This window comes from Arvicanthis niloticus, chromosome 3 (genome assembly GCF_011762505.2).
Source record: "Arvicanthis niloticus isolate mArvNil1 chromosome 3, mArvNil1.pat.X, whole genome shotgun sequence".
NCBI lineage: Eukaryota > Metazoa > Chordata > Mammalia > Rodentia > Muridae > Arvicanthis > Arvicanthis niloticus.
The window spans coordinates 43,530,543-43,537,339 of NC_047660.1; positions in this window are offsets into that span (position 1 = coordinate 43,530,543).

Here is a 6,797-nt window from a genome sequence, read left to right on the forward strand (position 1 = left end):
AGGTAAATAAAACCTGGCTCCCATCAGGTAGGATAAAGATAAAATGTCTGCACTATTTGAGAAGAGGGCTACCCCCATACTCGGGAGGCTTAAGACTGGAGGGACCTTCGTCTTCCAAAGATCCAGGCATGGGAAGGCACCAAGAGAACACATCTTCTGGGGCCATCCATGTGCAGAGGAATACTGCAGAGGTGTTACTACAGAGTGCACTCCTTTCCTAGCTGCTGAGATTTGAGGGGTTCCCAGCTGTTCCTTGTCTCTGGAAGTTTTCCTCTGCTGTCCACAGCACCTCACCCAGACACAGCTATGGTTTGACTATGAAATGTCCTTCCCAGGCTCATGTGTTAGGGTCTTCATCCCCAACTGCTGGTATTATTTCGAACAGGTTCTGGAAACATCTTTAGGAAGTGAGACCGTAGTAGATTAGCAAGGAAGAGACCTGGAGCCATAAGTCCCCAGCCCTTTCTGTCTCTCACACTGACTCCTGTCTACCACAGAATTAAGCATTTAGCTATCCCAAGTCCCGCCCCTTCCATCTCTCAAGCTGATTACTGTCTGCTATGGAATTCAACTTTTAGTTATTCCAAGCCCCACCCCCATTAGACACACCCCATATCCCTGACCAGTGTAATTTTAGTACCTAGTGATGTGCTAAAACTTGTATCTATTTTTTTCATTTTTGTTCAGACAATTACATCACAATTTAATCATCAGAGTCAATGCAATCACTTTCAAAACTCTCCTTGTGGGAGATTAATCACTTCCTCCGATGCAGCCACCGCCCATATAATTTAGGGATTCCTCTTTGGGGCTTGTCCACAGCTTGCTTTCCATATGCAGCTGAACATGGTAGCCTCTAGCAACTCTGTCCTTTGAGGTTCAGGAGTCACTCAGAACCATGACTGGTGCTGCGCTTGCGTATTTGGGGATTCCACAGGGTGCACCTCCAAAGTTGTCCCTGGCTTCATGAGTTCCTTCTCCCACAATGCTTCGAGAGACTTAACCTAACCCATGGTGGCAAATATTTGCCACGTAAAGTAACCTTTCAGGCCATTTGGATCTTTGCCTGATGAGTAACACAGATATTGATCCATCCAGATACCAAATATTTATCAGAGAACTTTCCACATGCCAGACAACTCACAGACAACTCACTGTAAAGCTATAAAACCAAACAGATTTGTATTCACATAGGGCCCAAATTCTATTAGAGGCAAATTATCAGTAAATAGAGAATAAACAATAGTGCAATGAATGTCACCATACAGACACACCCTGAGATACCAGGGTAAAGAAACCCTTAGGAGCTCTGTTTTTAAGAAAGACTAGGAATTTGCTGAATGGGAGGCGAGGGTATGAACCCCTAGGACACAGATAGAATTTTGAGGCTGTGGGACTCATCTGTATAAAGTGGGGGCTAGTAGAATAAAGGTAGAGATAAGAGGGGTCAGGGTACTGCCCAAGGGCACGAGAGCAATGGGTAGTCACTGGAAAAAGGCTGAGCTCAAAACAAAACAAAACAAAAAAACAAAAAACAAAAAAACCTAATAAGCCAGAGCCATGGGATCTGCTAATGGGATCATTTTATTGTTCTTGTTCAGTACTTCAGAGTAGCATTCTGCTGTCCTTTACTTCGCAGAACAGAAATCAAGGCCAGGGAGGCTTAGAAACCTATTCAAGGTCACACAGTAGTAAATGATACTGTTGGAATTCAAACTGCTGACTCCTAAGCCTCCTCAAAGAAATCCAACAGATGGAATGAGCAGATTAACGCCCCTTGAAGGGCAATTTTGACTTCTAAGTAAATATACAGCCTTCAGCAAAGGCATGGTGAAAGCACTGCGCTGTAAACCAGTAACGCCAAACCTCTCCTAGATGGGTCAATGACAAACGGTTATCATGCATGACATTCACCTCTCATCGCTCCTGTTTCGTGCTGAGCTACCTGGGCAAACAGCGTAACGCTGTAGATCAGAAATCCCAAAAACAGCCGTGTCCTTTTGCCTAAATTGAAAGCAGCCTAAATGTCATTTGCTGGGGCAATGTTTTTGTAGCTTGGTAGTGGTTTTATGGGAAGTCAATGGAAATTTATGGAGTCCTTTAATGTAGGTTTTGTGGGGGTCTCACGACACTACAGGTAAAGCATCCCTCAGAAGTAAACTGAAGTAGAAGACAGGGCATCATTGGCCTTTGTGAGAAACACGGCCTGACAATCCTGCAGATCTCAACTTGGTAAACATCCCCCTGTGGCAAGCAGCCTTTCCTCTTACTGCACAGTGACTAGAAGTGTTAAGTCTACCCTGCAAGACTCTGAATTTATGAACTTGGGATTTGCTTATGAATCAGTGCAACTAAATCCTGTCAATAAAGCCTAGGTTCCATTACATCACATCAGTAAGGCATGTACCTAAGGTTACCTAAATATGTGAAGTGGTGTCGTCCGTTTCACTTCCCTGGAGTCCTATAGGAAGGCACAAAACTGGGCTGGTCCCAGCAATAATGGCCTAGATTAGTTCACAGCCTGTATGAGTCTCCTCACTGGCAGACTAGCTTTGAAATCTAGGAATGTCAAAATAAAACCCCTAAAATTTTAATTAAACAAATAAAGAAACCGCTATCATTTTGGAACTTCAAAGCAAACAATTGAAATAGAGATTATTAAATTCAAGAACGTTGGTAGCCTGTTACCACTCACAAGAGCATGTGTGTTATGGTTACAATGATTTGAAACTATAGAAGTTGCTAAAAAAAAAAAAAAAAAAAAAAAAAAACAAAAAACAAAAAAACAAGAAATAAGGACAATTCTATTTGGGTGAAAGAGTTTTTAGTAATATTTTTCTTTTAAAACATTGCAAGTGTTATATTTTTACTCCTCAACAAGCAATGTTCGCAAGTGGCTTATTACTCCCCTGCTACATTCCTGTGGGTTGGACTCATTTGGCTCAATATGAAATAGTTTTTACTGCCTTTTCAATGATTTCTGGCTGCAATAAATAGGTAAGAGCTGGAGGGGAGAATTAAGCAGGAAACTATGGACAGAAAACTAACAGAGAACACTGCTCTGGCATTTGACCAAAGGATGGTCCAAAGAACCATGTCGCTGTCCATCTCTCATGTGCACACACACACACACACACACACACACACACACGCAGCAGGCTTTGGACTGCCAAGTGGGGCTGATACTCATCCATTCAACTAAAGAGATGCATCCATAGTTCCCTTGATAACTTAGAAGAGCCACAGCAGTGGTTGGTTCGACGTGATACTGAGCCGAGGGGACCGGAGGATGGTACGAGGGAAGCGGTTGTCTCGTAGTCATGAAAACTGGCTGGCTCTGGGAACCACACTGCTTCTCTCTTTTCACAGCTCCCAATGATGACCTCCATCCATTTGTCACATGGATATGTTGCAGACATGAGAGGAGAAGACAAAGCCCAGGGGAGAATGCTGCCTGTTCTTAGCACAAATCATGCCTGAAGTTCCTCCTGGGGACTAGCTGTAGGGAAGGAACCTAAGAAATGACTGCGTCAGCCAACTTGGGATATTGTAACAGTGTATGTGGCTGTGATAAACACCATGACCAAAAACAACTTATGGAAAAAACGACTATTTGGGGTTACCGTTCCAGAGGGAGACCACACACCCAGGGGAGACACGGCAGACGTGGCCAGAACAGGAGGCTAAGACAGCACATAGTCAACCACAGGAGAAAGCAGAGAAAACAAACTGAAAGTAGGAAAAACCCATAAATCTTAAAGCCCACCCCCAACCCATGTTTCCCCCAATAAGACTGCACTTCCTAAAGGTTCTGAGACCTCCCCAGACAGCACTGCCAACACAGGAGACCAGGGCTCAGACACATGAGCTAGAGAGGATGTCCTTTATTCAAACTACCACATCCTACTCCCTGACTGCCATAAGCTCCTGGTCACCTTCTCACTGTGTTCTCATACGATAGAAAGGTGAAAAACATTTTGGTGTCTCTTCTAAAAGGGACACAAATCCCATAGGGTTAGATTCAGTTAACCTTAATTACTTCCTAAAGAGGCTCCATGCACAAATGCAGCCACATTGGGGATGAAGGAGCCAGCGCATGAACACGTGGGTCAGGGCACACACATGTATAGTCCTGGATATGTGTGCTTTCTGCCTTTGCGGGAGGAAAGAGCCACGCTTGTTCAGGTGCATGAATTCTGCAATTTGCCAAAGCCTTACTGCTCCTGTCAGAGGAGCTATTAACAGCTGTATTAACAGGAAATGTATTCAATAGGGAAATGGGAGGAAGATTCAAGATTAGACTAGAGGTTCAGGAATAGAACACTTGAAATCTGTGGCACATCACTGCGTCATTCGTTACCCTGCAGTCCCTGTCACTGCAGGGAAGGACGGGAGGGAGGGAGAACTAAGCAGACTGTGGTTTACATCTCTGAGAACAAAGGCCTGCGCTGTTGCTAAGGACACTAAGGATGCCTGCAACTAATAAATACTAGGTATCCTCCATTGGTCAGGCACTGACCACTTCACATGTGAAGAAACAGAAATGCAAGCAAATCAGGTACAACAAGAAAAGCATGATGGTGGTCCCTCTGGTATCCATAAACACAGTGCTTATGTGTTAAAACAATCAGACTACTCTGGTCCCAAGAAAAATACATTCAGCAGTGTCACTGAGACACGTTTGTTCTAGAGACATTGTTCTAGCATCCCAGACAGAGAGACCCTTCTCCTTCCTCTAACATCTATATGTTGTATCCTGTTCCTACAATGGCAGTGCCAAGGTCTAGGGGAGATGGCTCAGTCAGTAAAGGATAGAGACCAGAGCTTGCAATATCGACATAAAAAGCAGCGTATCAGCGCCAGGGAGTAGAGACAGGTGTGAATCCTTGGCTAGCCTGCCTTATCAAATACATGAGTTTCAGGTTCAGTGACAGAGAACTTGGAGAGTGGTGAGGGAAGGCATACAATGTTAGCCTCCGGTTCTACATACATGCAGGGTTCTGCACACACATGTACCTACCCACATATATACATGCACACATGCACACATGCAGAGAGAGCCAAGGATGGCCAAAGGAAGGAGTAAAGAGAAGATACATGGTTGGTCATTGAAAGACATCACCAAGAGCCTGTGCCTCCAACCCACAGCTCAACTTCTGGCCTTTGTGGGATGCGAAATAGCAGATCCCCTAAGGCTGCAGTACCACAAGTCCATTTCTAGTTTCCTTCCATCAAATGCATTCTGGATGGGACAATGAAAAGGCAGAATCCAAACTGCAAGTCCGTGTAATCACCAACACCTATGCATCCCCAGAGTCCTCTTACAGGAGGGGGTGTCTCCAAGGGGTTTACTGTTCTGCCTGGTTTCGGAACAGCCTCAGTGGCCCTCAGTCACAGCTCTGGATTCATTCCCGGCTTTGCTGTTAATTAGCTATGTGAGCTAATTACAACTTCTCTGTAAATCTGAAAAATGGGGCCAGTAATAGGACTTGCCACAAAGGGCTTTTAACACAAGATACTTCTGTACAGCAGAGATAGGCTGTGACTCTGGGTTCACAGAGGGGCCAATGCGACACTTTATTATTTATTATTTGTTTGCTTGTTTGTTTGTTTATGTTCTTAATTTTGCTCCTGTCTGAACTTTTGTCTCTTTTGTGTCTTTGTTTAATTGGTTGTTTTGGTTTGGCAGTATTAGGAATCATATGCTAGACAATCACTGAGAGCTTTCATGCTCTCTCGCATGTTCTCTTGCTCTCTCTCTCTCTCTCTCTCCCTCTCCTTCTCTTTCTCTCTCTCCAGTTCAACATTTTTAATTAGTTAGCTGTCCTCTTCTGTCTCAAAGAAAACATTAGAGGAAGCACTCAAGTGTTACTCATGGTGTCCCTGCTATTTTTAGAAGTGTTTCCCAAAGGTCCATCTGTTAAAGACGTGGTGGTTGCCAACTGTGAGGCCGTTGGGAAGTGACGGAACCTTTAGGGGATGGGGCAGAGTGGACAGAAGGGAGGCTTCTGGGACGTCACTAGAAGGACTATTATTAGATCTCCCCTCCCCTCCCCCACCCACCATGAGGCCAGCCACCTCCTCTCCCTCGACAACTATGCTACCACAGACCAAAGCAGCCAGGTCAGGTGACTATGAATGACCAGAGTCCCAGCAAACCTTAATCCTCCTTGCTAGCTGATTTTCCTCAGGTATTTGTAAGGTATTTTGTAAGTGGCAGAAAGCCGACTAAAACAATCATACTTCCTATTAAACTATTTCTCTCTCCGTACTACCCCTAGTATGCAATATCTGAACAAACATGCTCTTGCTTATCTTTAAATTACAGCACATTCCCTAATAAGTGTATATGTTCTTTATAATTATTTGCTTTGATGGCTTTATAAGACTAGAATAGCACAATTTGCTAACCACTGTCCTACAATTAAAGAAAAAATTGGGTCTCTCTATGTAGACCAGGTTATCCTAAGAATCACAAGTATCCCTCTGTCTCTGCCTCCTGAGGGGAGTGACGGGGATTAATGTCATACACTGTTTCCATGAGAAAAGAGTTCCTTGAGGTGCTATTACTGGGTGTGAGGATATGAATCATTTTGTTGTCTCCTGCTAAGTAATTCTTCCCAAAAGGAACGCTCCGGTTTGTAACCAGAGATGGTATCTTGGCCGCACAAGGCTAAATGTCAGTTTTTCCAAATAGGTACTTGGTTTGAAATATCATGTGAACTTTTGTACTTTAGAGAAGTCAGTGTTTCGATTGCCTTGCCCTGGGTTTCAAGTTTTATAAGTCAAGTTCTTCT